Source organism: Lissotriton vulgaris, chromosome 3_1 (assembly GCF_964263255.1).
Source record: "Lissotriton vulgaris chromosome 3_1, aLisVul1.2, whole genome shotgun sequence".
Classification (NCBI taxonomy): domain Eukaryota; kingdom Metazoa; phylum Chordata; class Amphibia; order Caudata; family Salamandridae; genus Lissotriton; species Lissotriton vulgaris.
The window spans coordinates 2,040,481,697-2,040,494,797 of record NC_141689.1 but is presented as its reverse complement, the minus strand read 5'-3'; positions in this window follow the sequence as shown (position 1 = coordinate 2,040,494,797).

The following is a 13,101-nucleotide window of genomic DNA, read 5'->3' as shown; positions in this document are numbered from 1 at the left end:
GAAATGCTTTAAAGGACGTTTAAGAGGACAATTTTTACTCCCCCCCCCCCAGTCCCCCTTCCACCCCAAACCCCCCGCCCACGGGAAACCCCCACTCTATCTATCTGGACTCCCAGAGAGATAGCACACCGCTATGGACCCTTGCCACCACCAACCAAGAACCAAAATTTGAAGGAAAGACTTAAGTGAAATAGAGTGAGAATATGAGCCCTAAGTGAATGTAAATCTTATTACCCACTTTATCAGAAATGTGTTAACCGATGCTAAAGTGTTCCACCTATTTTTTTTTTCTTTCCCTTATTTTTCCTTTTCCTTTCTTCTCTTTTTTTCTTTCTTCTCCACCTGCCCAACATCATTTCACTGTATACTATGTATCTCATAGTTGTTCTATTTAGAATTTTGAATGTCTTTATGTCAATATAGATGAAGATTCTAAACCTTTTAACAGATTTTTAACAGAGTCTAAGTTGGCTTTAGCAAGCCAAAAGTAAACTCTTTAGAAACCAGGAAATGGAAGGAGGGAGATAACTAGTATAAACCCAAAAACAGATAGTATAGGAGATAGGCCCACATTACTTAGCAGACTTCGACCTCCTTCCCATACTTAGGAGGAATTCGTCTGCGGCCTGCACTGTTCTTATGTTGTGCATAGTATTCTTATACATAACTCTTAGTGCCGCAGGGAAGACCAGCTGGGCAACGGCCCCCTGACTCCTGAAGGCTTCCAACCTCTTACCGAGCTCCCACTGTCTATCGAGCGTAATCCTAGAAAGGTCTGATCTAATCTGGAAGTTGAACCCCTTAGCATTTACCACCTTCTGTTTCAGCACGATATTCAGAATGGTTTCTTTAAGAGAGTAGGTAAGAAAATTGACCAAAACTTTTCTGGGTTTTGTTCTCTGAGGGTTCTTTTGAAAAGGCTCTCTATGAATGCGCTGGATATCCATAGCTATTTCTTGTTCAGACATGTCTAGTCTTAACGCTTCCTTTAACAAGGAGACCACGAATTGTTTAATATCTGAACCCTCTTTCTCCTCCGGTATATTAAAAATTTGTAAATTGTTCCTCTGTGCGTGGTTTTCCAAAGTCTCCATCCTATCGGGCAAGCTCTGATTTTCTTGTCTAAGGTTCATTAGTTCCGCTTTTGTGGCACTTAGATTAATGTTCACTTCTGTGACGGAATCTTCAAGAGTTTCTGTCCTGGTAGTAAGAGCACCTAACTTACTATCCAGGGATTGACAATAACATCGAATATCAGCTTGATTTGATGCAGAGGTCTCAAAGCCCTTTTTGATGTCTGCCGCCAAGGTTGCAAACATTGCCTGAAAAGAAGCCTGCAATGTGGAAACCAGATCAGTATTCAAGGCTTGAGTGGTGTCGTAGGCAAAGCTGGAATCTTCCCGACCCCTAGTAGAAGCTGTTGAGCCTGCTTCTTGAAAAACCGACTGCAAACTCAGACCTGATGCTATACTCGGATGAGCGAGAGGTAATGGGGGAGCTAAAGGGTTGAACAGGACCAAAGAAGGCACAGACTGCTCCAAATTAATGGGGATATGACAGTCCACTATGTCCCCTTGACCAGCTTCTCCTAACGTAGAGTAGAACAGTTGGTCGAGATTGCCGTCATTAACTTCCTTGCCCTTATCACTGTTATTGTAGTTCACAAAATTACTGACTTCGTTAGGTTTGGCAGTTGCGGAAGTGCTGATTTCATTTTGCCCTTCTGGACCTTCTAGATTGAGGTCTGGAGAGAGATCAGGAGTGGGGACGTTCGTGCTTGCCGTAACCTCCATATCCTCTATAGGGAGTCCTACCACCTCTTTAGAAGCCTTCCGTACTTCAGGAACAATATCCCCTTCCTTCCATCCCCGCAGGGGGGGAGGGGGGGCTATTACCTAACAGCACCACTTGAGGGACCACTTTAAAGTAGGAGCGCAATGAGGGAGTTATTTTTGAGGTAGTGACCAAGTTCTTTGGTTTGTTTTTTGCTGACTTGGGAGTATATGAACGCTTTGCCTTAACCTGACCCGTTAAATAAGTCGACAGCTTTTTATTGTCAATTCCAGCGGTAGTATCAGTATCAGCAGCAGTGTTATTAATGGCGCTAGTGTAAGATTTTAATCCCTTTAAACCTGAGTCCCTCTCTCCGTTGCTTACACTATTTAACTCCCCCAAATCGGTTATTTTGGTTGCTGTGTCTGCTTTAGAAGCGGGGATGTTGCTTTTTGATTCAGGTTTTTGAGAAAAGAGTGCTTTATTTAATTCTTTTCTAACATTAGAAGCATATTTCTTTCTCAAGCGCCCTCTCACCTTCTCCTTCCCTCTACCTCTTTGGGTGGTTTCCCCAATACTGGCCGATACCCCCTCAGATTTCAAACATTCTGACTCGCCCCCACTGCTCCCTTCCCCGCTGTTACCACTGTTACCGCTGAGACGATTTTTGCTCTGACGACTGCGATGTCTGCGCTGACATCGCTGCTTGGTTTGGGGCAGCTTCTCCTCCAGTATCTCCTCCTCACGCCGGTCTGCCTGCACCTGAGATGCTACTGTGAATCCATACCGCCCTGGCAGAACATCACGTATACGGCGGCCTCTCCTGAGCTCCAGGGCGGCTCGGAACCAGATCAAACCCCCCGCTGGCAAACGCGGGGGTTCCTGCACCGGGTGTTTAGAAACTACGGGAGCCTGCTCACCAGCCTGTATTGAGAACGCTGCTGCTGCGAACCCTGTGAGCTCCGCGATCTCCGCGAACTCCGCTGCTGCTGCAGACGCTGCTGTAGTCTCCTCCCCTAAACACATGGGAGGCAGCGATATGGCGGAGAGACGCTGCTGTTGTCGAAGGTAAGCTGCAAGACCCAAACAATCAGTGGGCCCCATGAGTAAATCGGCAGAAAAGCCACACGCCGACCCGCAGTGAAAGTATAGTGGGTGATACCCTAGAAAGGCAAAGTCTAAACCTCCATTTCCGAAATATTGCAGGAGTCCATAAGCGGAGTACTGCCGCGGCTCAACCCGCCGCCGCCATGTTTGCCCGCCCTGTCGTATTTATTTTGGTCGGCCCTTGGTGCATTTTAAGTTGGGGGATTAACTCCTCTGGAATACTGAGGGTCCCTGGGATGCAACTAGCCCACCAGGTACCTCCAGTAAGCGCAATGGAGCTTTGTTGCAGAGTGTGGCATGTCCTCAGAACACCTCCCTGTAGCACAGCTCTCTGGCGCATTGCAGAGTGGTGCAATGAGGGGACGTGGCCTCCATCCGCGATCCTGATTTTATTTCTTCTTTTTATGAAGGGGGCTGTGTAGCTCCCCTTCTTTTTCAAATTTTTTGGCCCTGGGGACCCCATCCCCCAGGGCCTTCCCCCTAATTTTAATTACAAAAATGTGGAAGGGGCCGCGTGGCCCCCTCCCGAGGCCTTAATCAGCCCTGGGGCCTCCATCCCCCGGGGCATGGCCTGTTTCTTTTTTAAACTTTTCGGGAGGGGGTCATGTGGCCCCCCTTCTGGGCCACTTATGGCCCCGGGGACCCCATTCCCCGGGGCTCTCATTTCTATTTTTCTATTTATGACTTGTTTTTAACTTTTAGGGAGGGGGCCATGTGGCCCCCCTCCCGCGCCTCTTGTAGCCTCTTGTAGCCTCTTGTAGCCCCAATCCCCCCACGCTCCCGCCGGCTCCCTGGCTCCCTGGCTCCCATGTTCCACATAGGGTGCAGCTAACATGCTGCTCCCAATATGGAAAAGCAATCTGCTTTGCTATTTGGAGAGTGAGCAGGTTTCCTGCTCTTTCTTTGAAATAGCAAAGCAGTTTGCAATGACAGGGTGGGAGCCGCAAGGCTCCCGTCGCCCTGTCATTGCAATTGGCAGTGTCATTCCAAAAGGCAGTGTCATTGCAAACGGCAAACGCCCTGTCATTGCAAACAATGGTCCGAGACCTATATATTTTTGAAAGAACAATGAATCAGAATTTATCCAATTAAGAGCGTGTATTATTTAAAGCAGCTCTGCTCAATTAATGATAAACATAAAAAAGCGGCAACAGCAACAAAGTCCAAATATATGCAATATTTTAATCTATTGTCATATTCAAAATGGGAACGCAATTCACAATTTATACATATTGCCCCGTGTAGAGCGTGCAGTATAGCAAAGGGTGTCAAAGAGCGTGAGAGTGATAAGGATGAAAAGAAAAGGAATCACACAGAATTTGTAAATAAAACAATTTCAATAATTTCAAACACAACACCAGCCAATGAATGCTGGAACAAAAAACCTGACCACTTCAAATAGTCCAAAGGGACTCTCTAATATTATTCTCAGACATAAAATGTAATAAAATGTCTGCACTATATCATAAGGAGAGGGATATAGGTAGTGGTCCAGGTATTAGATAAGTGTCGACGTTTCGACTCGTCTTGCGGCCTTGCGGTAGATTATGCCTGGGCCATGCGAGTCTTCTTCAGGACATATTAGACGGGGCAACACAGGGATCTTTTTGGTGACCCTGTAAAAGATATAACGGACTGTAAAAATTGGGGCTGTTGCCTAATCACTAAACCAAGGACAAAGGTCCAAACGTGCTTACCCTTCTCGGGGAGTAGTGGTCGTTATTCCCACTTCAACTAGGCTCAGTCCATGAAATCCAAGGAGTCCTATTCTATAAAATGATAAATTGACCAGGTTTCTGAAAGAGCAATAAGGAACCTATGTAATAGGTATATATATATATGGTCCCATGGTCATGGCTTCAAAAACATTCACGTTTAGGTAAAACATAAAAGTTACCTCTTCTATAATTCGGGTAGTTATGTGCTTGCGGATTGATGTCTTGTCAACAGGAAGCTGTAACAATTTATAACAGTACTTAATAAAAGATTGGACTGAGTGGACAGAAGTTGTAAATTACCACTATTTTTAACTAGGCTCACCGTTTGTCAAAATCCAGAGCCCAATCTTGAATTTATAATATTTCGCTATGCGATTTTCTAGGGCAAATCCTCGCACTGTAAAAATAAGAAAAGAGGAACCAATTGGTATGGTGTCTCCCAATAATTTATGTTTCCAAGTGTATAAAATATTCAAAGAATTCATTACCTTAATCCATGAATTCTGTTGCATTAGCTATATCCCAAATCAAACGATGGTCGAATGCCAGTAGTTAATACACTTTTTTAGGCGGCTGAAACGACATGAAACCTATCATGAGCATCTGTTTCTGTCAGACAGGGGAGGCGTATTACTAGTAAAAGGGTTCTGGAGCCTACCAAGACGCTTACCGTTTTTATAACGGAACTACATGTCTAAACACGCGTCTCCAAAGATGATGAGGCAACTGCTCTCAAAGGAGACGGCGTCTGCCCAAGCGCCACGGATATACTCGAGCAGGTAGTGTTCCTAGCCGTAAACAGCGGCGAAGGACTACGGCGATCTTTTTGCCGTTTTCAGTGATGTAAACAACACAATCCCAGCAATCTGGCGAACACATGTCTTAGCGATTAGTCATATCGTGGTAATGATTTGTACTATTCGACGCCGAATTTTTTAACAAATATATAAACCCACGCATTTGAGGCTAATAATTACAAAAGAGCTCATGCATCAATTTAAACAATTATATAAGTGTTCTCTAATGTGGACTTAATCCTCGGAGGCAATAACAAACCATAGTGAGAATTATGGCGGCCATCTTAGATTGGGAATACAAATGCAACACAGTGATTCCCAATTGGTGCACTCAATAAAAACAATTTTCATTATATACATATTTACAAGGGACATTCATACAAAGAATTTTAGATTATATTTACAGAACACTGTTAACAAACGTTACACATATGTGCATACAGACATTAGTCTTTCATACAGTCATTGTCATCAACGGCTAGGTGTACAAAGTTAGAGAATTGCCACCTGTCTATTTATTTCCTCCAATTCATTTAATCCCTTATTAGCCGTGTCAAGAAGATATATCCAACGGCATTCCCTTCTGCTCAGAATACTTTGGAGATCACCTCCTCGTTGGTTTACTTGCACCTTCTCTATCACCCACCATTTGATACTCTCAGGTTCATGGGCAAATGTAGTGAAGTGTTGCACGAGAGGGGCTCCCACAGTTTTGCAACGTATACGACTGACATGTTGGAGAATCCTACATTTTATTCTCTGTATTGTCTGCCCCACGTACATAAAACCACAGGGGCACACGATGGCATAGATCACCCCTGAGGTATTGCAATTGCTGTGTACTCTCAATGTATGTACCTGGTCGTTATAAATATAATCTAAAATTCTTTGTATGAATGTCCCTTGTAAATATGTATATAATGAAAATTGTTTTTATTGAGTGCACCAATTGGGAATCACTGTGTTGCATTTGTATTCCCAATCTAAGATGGCCACCATAATTCTCACTATGGTTTGTTATTGCCTCCGAGGATTAAGTCCACATTAGAGAACACTTATATAATTGTTTAAATTGATGCATGAGCTCTTTTGTAATTATTAGCCTCAAATGCGTGGGTTTATATATTTGTTAAAAAATTCGGCTTCGAATAGTACAAATCATTACCACGATATGACTAATCGCTAAGACATGTGTTCGCCAGATTGCTGGGTCTGATTGTGTTGTTTACATCACTGAAAACGGCAAAAAGATCGCCGTAGTCCTTCGCCGCTGTTTACGGCTAGGAACACTACCGGCTCGAGTATATCCGTGGCGCTTGGGCAGACGCCGTCTCCTTTGAGAGCAGTTGCCTCATCATCTTTGGAGACGCGTGTTTAGACATGTAGTTCCGTTATAAAAACGGTAAGCGTCTTGGTAGGCTCCAGAACCCTTTTACTATTAATACGCCTCCCCTGTCTGACAGAAACAGATGCTCATGATAGGTTTCATGTCGTTTCAGCCGCCTAAAAAAGTGTATTAACTACTGGCATTCGACCATCGTTTGATTTGGGATATAGCTAATGCAACAGAATTCATGGATTAAGGTAAGGAATTCTTTGAATATTTTATACACTTGGAAACATAAATTATTGGGAGACACCATACCAATTGGTTCCTCTTTTCTTATTTTTACAGTGCGAGGATTTGCCCTAGAAAATCGCATAGCGAAATATTATAAATTCAAGATTGGGCTCTGGATTTTGACAAACGGTGAGCCTAGTTAAAAATAGTGGTAATTTACAACTTCTGTCCACTCAGTCCAATCTTTTATTAAGTACTGTTATAAATTGTTACAGCTTCCTGTTGACAAGACATCAATCCGCAAGCACATAACTACCCGAATTATAGAAGAGGTAACTTTTATGTTTTACCTAAACGTGAATGTTTTTGAAGCCATGACCATGGGACCATATATATATATACCTATTACATAGGTTCCTTATTGCTCTTTCAGAAACCTGGTCAATTTATCAGTTTATAGAATAGGACTCCTTGGATTTCATGGACTGAGCCTAGTTGAAGTGGGAATAACGACCACTACTCCCCGAGAAGGGTAAGCACGTTTGGACCTTTGTCCTTGGTTTAGTGATTAGGCAACAGCCCCAATTTTTACAGTCCATTATATCTTTTACAGGGTCACCAAAAAGATCCCTGTGTTGCCCCGTCTAATATGTCCTGAAGAAGACTCGCATGGCCCAGGCATAATCTACCGCAAGGCCGTAAGACGAGTCGAAACGTCGACACTTATCTAATACCTGGACCACTACCTATATCCCTCTCCTTATGATATAGTGCAGACATTTTATTACATTTTATGTCTGAGAATAATATTAGAGAGTCCCTTTGGACTATTTGAAGTGGTCAGGTTTTTTGTTCCAGCATTCATTGGCTGGTGTTGTGTTTGAAATTATTGAAATTGTTTTATTTACAAATTCTGTGTGATTCCTTTTCTTTTCATCCTTATCACTCTCACGCTCTTTGACACCCTTTGCTATACTGCACGCTCTACACGGGGCAATATGTATAAATTGTGAATTGCGTTCCAATTTTGAATATGACAATAGATTAAAATATTGCATATATTTGGACTTTGTTGCTGTTGCCGCTTTTTTATGTTTATCATTAATTGAGCAGAGCTGCTTTAAATAATACACGCTCTTAATTGGATAAATTCTGATTCATTGTTCTTTCAAAAATATATAGGTCTCGGACCATTGTTTGTTTATATCAACATAATACCCAGGTCCAGTACTTTTTTGGGTTACCCCATTTCTTTAATGGCTGTCATTGCAAACGGCAGTGTCCTGGGGGTAGCCACCCCGAGACACTGCAGGAGCCGGCCCAGGGGGGTGGCAGTCCCCAGGACCCTTGAGGGCTCCAGGAGGGGGGCCTTGCAGCCCCCCTCCCACCATTTCAAAAGCCCCAGGGGATGGTGGTCCCTGGGGCTTGGTGGTTCATAATGGGGGGAGCAGGGTATATTTTTTTAAAATAAAGCCCCGGGGCGGCGGTCCCCGGGGCCTCGGGGGCTGTGAGCCTCCCTGCCATTAATTTTTTTAAGCCCCGGGGCTTGTGGTCTCAGGGCTGGGGGTCCTGAGAGCCCCCCAACAAAGAAGTAGAAGCCCTGGGGGGTGGTGGTTCCTGGGGCTAGGGGGGCCTGAGAGTCCCCCAACCAATATTAATAAGCTTCTGGGGTGGTGGTCCCCAGGGCTGGGGGGCCTAGGAGCTTCCCACACAATTGAAATAAGCCCCGGGGGTGGCGGTCCACGGGGCTGGGAGTCCTGAGAGCCCCCCTACATAATTTTAAAAAGCCCAGGGGGTGGCGGTCCCTGGGGCTGGGGGGCCCGCCCCACTTTACATATAGTCCTTTGCACCCCCCCCCCCCCTGGGCTAAAAACCAAAGATGCATGGGCTTTTTAAAAAATGTTGGCCGAAATTCGCGCTGGGTGCGCAAATCTCACTGTTTAAAAAAAATGTTTTTTTTGGCCCCGGTGGTCCTTGTGGCACCCCCTGAGCAGGCCTAGGGGGTCAGGGTAACCAATGTGGATCACACTATTTCACCTCCCAGCAGGTCGCCCCTGAGCATTGTGGTCAATGCAGTTCACCAAGCGTGTGTGCTTGCAGGATTGTCTCCAGTAATTACAAATTTCTACTGGCCATCTCTATACATGTGTTTCTGGATCATTATCCATCGTCAGTAGAGATTGGGCATCAAATATTTGGGGTTGCTGAGCAGGTTGCCAAAGTAGTCTCAGGTCACAGTACCTTACAAGGCGCGCAGTTGCCTCTCCACGAGCTCGTCAGCTCAACCAGCTCGAGGGAGACTTTTAAACAGGAAACCAATGTGGGATCACACTGCTTCACCTCCCAGCGTGTTGCCCTTGAGCATTGTGGTCAATGCAGTTAACCAAGCATGTGTGCTTGCAGGATTGTCTCGAGTAATTACAAATCTGTACTGGCCATCTCTATACAGGTGTTTCTGGATCATTATCCGTCGTCAGTAGAGATTAGGCATCAAATATTTAGGGTTGCTGAACAGGCTGCCAAAGTATACTCAGGTCACAGTACCTCTCAAGGCCCGCAGGTGCCTCTCCACAACCTCGTCAGCTCAACCAGCTCGAGGGAGCCTTTTAAACAGGAAACCAATGTGGGATCACACTGCTTCACCTCCCAGCGGGTCGCCCCTGAGCATTGTGGTCAATGCAGTTCACCAAGCGTGTGTGCTTGCAGGATTGTCTCGAGTAATTACAAATTTGTACTGGCCATCTCTATACATGTGTTTCTGGATCATTATCCGTTGTCAGTAGAGATTAGGCATCAAATATTTGGGGTTGCTGCACAGGCTGCCAAAGTATTCTCAGGTCACAGTACCTCTCAAGGCACGCAGGTGCCTCTCCATGAGCTTGTCAGCTCAACCGGCTCAAGGGAACCTTTTAAACAGAAAACCAGGTGTTTCTACCCTGCCCCCTTTTTGCGTTTTGCAACGTTTTTTCTTTGGTTTCTTGTGCCTCTGTTCTACCAGCTCGGTTCTACCGAGGCACAAGATGGCTGCCAACACTTCCTGGTTTGGAGTGTTGACAGCCAATTAAAATACAGCCCATGCACGGCAAGGTACGCGTAGGCTTCGCTTAGGGTACGCGGACCCTCCAAGCCCATAGATATAAATGTACATTTAACTGTTATTTTCTCAGGAACTACTGAACAGATTTACACCAAATAGGCAAAAGCACGAGTCTGAACCAAGGGCTACCTCTTTGCTAAATTTGGTGTAATTCCGTTCAGCAGTTCGGGCTGTAGCTGCGGCTAAATGTCCTATTGGAAATTGCATGGGAAAACGCGTTTTGGGACCTCCCTTTTTGCTCGGCCCTCGCTTGATGAATCATCGTGAAACTTTCAGGATAGGAGCGGACTGGAGCTGGGCAAATGTTTAGATAACTTTTCGCAGATTCGTCAACCGGCGCCAAAGTTATTCCAAATAGAATGTTTTGGATTTTCTATGGATAATAGGTCCTAACTATAACTACCTACTATATATGTATATATATATAGAGAGAGAGAGCGAGTGAGGGATAGAGAGATATATATACATATATTTATTACCTACTGGTGGTCATGAATATTGATGAATCATTAAAGCTCATTCTTATCGAGATATTGAGATTCTGATAAATGTTTTATATTGAGTTACCAGAATCCTCCTAAGTCACGTCATGTGATCAAGGTCTTGAGAGACTGAAACATGTAATGGGAGTCATGGTGTTTGTGATGGCAGAATAAAATTTAGATTATAACACCTTACCTGTGGTTCGCTCTTCGTTTCTTTTCAGTGGAAGGGAAGTGTCTACAAACGGAGGAATTGGTGATACCTCGGCATACAGCAGACCCCCTCCTCCTTCTGGGCCGAGTGGCAGAAAGCTGTGTCTGGCATTCTCTGGATGCAACCGTTGTTCCTGGGGAGGAAAGCCACAGTATCCCCTGGATATCCAACACACAAATCTTTGCCTGGAGTGGCATGACCAAGTACGGGGCGTAGGATGCGTGAAACACCGATTGTCCACGTGAGGTAGTTGAACAAGGGAAGTTTCAGGATGGGAGGCGGGCAAATAACAAATGAGGATACTGTATCAATAGTTTGCTACCTTAAATTGCCTGAGATACAACCTTTCACCATGACTGCAGACGCGCTTAGGAGCAGAGAGGCAGCAGCAGACGTAATGTTCGATGACTCACCAAGCACCCCACAATAAGCTAGGGCTCTAGCTGGTCCATCTACTGGGGAAAATATGAACATTAGAGACATATACAAAAAGTTAGAGAAACTAATGAAATCAGAAAGATTCAAATGGTGGGAGCACAAGTCTCTCTACATATATCTAGAAGTTAGACGTATTCCTAGGAGTTTACGCAGCATGATCACCCCAAGTTATGAAAATCCGAACCCCAGAATATTATGAGAGTGGGCGGACTGTAATCTTGATTCATCAAAACAAAATATTGAAATTCTTGTCAAGTACACTGAAAGTGATAGAAGTGTATTACAAACACAAATTGATGAATTAAATGTGGAAATAAGCAAAATTGAAAACAATGAAACCACCTCCAAATATCTAAATTGCTAAAGAATACGACTCGTTGAAAGCAGGAAGTAAATTACCGGTCCAAGGCGACAAACAACGAAGTGACCGCAACACTGAATTAGCCTCGACTTCAGTGGCTGAGATAAGTTTGGCTGTTGAAAGTGAGTCAGACAATGAATATGGAAGAATGACATAGCAGTTTGGGTTTAATCCAAGGAAACAAAACCCACAAGCAAACAAAGACGCAACTGTAACCGGAGGGAAAGGTGTAAACTCAACAAAAGGAGGGAAAATGTGCCAGCCACAAAACAACAACAAGAAATGGAAAACACAACAGGCTTTGTAGACTGTGATCAATCTAACACCTGTCACCCTTGATGAAGTGGAAATTCAATTTCTCTCACTCTGACTCTCATACTGTCCTGAGAGCAATTTTGACTACGTACAGACACGCATTGATGTGTTCAAGTCTATCCGCAAATTGACATTGCTGAAATTCCATCAAACAAATTCATCAAGTCAAAAAAATCGAAGTGACATAAACATCATGCAGTAACCAATGATGACTCAGCAACTCCACTTACAGCATCAGACGCAGAATGTCTTATGGATCTTCAAAAACTAGAAAATGACAATGCAGAAACAAATAACGATGTTGGCAGTCCTAACAATATCGCATACAGCACAATACGTACTAACTACAAGGCTAAACCTTTGTTTCATCCAATCATGCCAAGAGATAGTATTGATGTGTTCAACCAATTAGACACCACGGACATACAACAACTACATTATCGAACTGCCAGAGCAAGTAAAAAATATGACCACGAACATACAACAAACTAATCAGGAAATTACAAAAAACAATCAAGTAATTATTGGAAATTCGGACAAAGGGAGGAAATGTCGTATAATGGGCTAGAGCACAATACATGAGAGAGGCAACAGACCAACTGAATGATACAAACTGTTTCAAAAAGAGCAATATTCAAGCAGCAAAGACATTGTGGAAATAATTTAGCTTCAAGCCTATGGCATGGCACAGTGCGGGAATTGTCAGCATTGATGAATTCAAGGGGCATATTATCAAGGGGGTTTATCTCCGCTTTTTTGGCTTTAAAAGCCAAGAAAGCGGAGATAAAATGATGTCCCTATTACCTAGCTGTCGCTAACACCAGTTAGCGACAGCTAGTGGGAGATAGCGACCATCTTGGGCCCCTATTTGCATGTCAGTGATATTTATCACTAATGACATGCAAAGTGGCCGTGCCAAGATGTTATCGACTGGAAACAGTCGCTAACATCGCTATCTCCTATTACCAACTTTTGGAGATATTCGCGCTAAGCGCGAATATCTCCAAAAGCTAACACCTGCCCCTGAGCAGTTCGGAGCCATGTTATCCAATGGTAGGTGGATAATATGGCTAAGAGCATTAGCTCGCTAATGCATGAATATCGCTGACTTTTCAGCGATATTCATGCATTTCGGCCGATTTTTATCTCTTAGGAGATATACCTTGATAATAGCAAGGTTCCTAAGCGATAAAAATCGCCGCAGCTCGGGGATAAAAATATCGCCGCTAAACCAACAT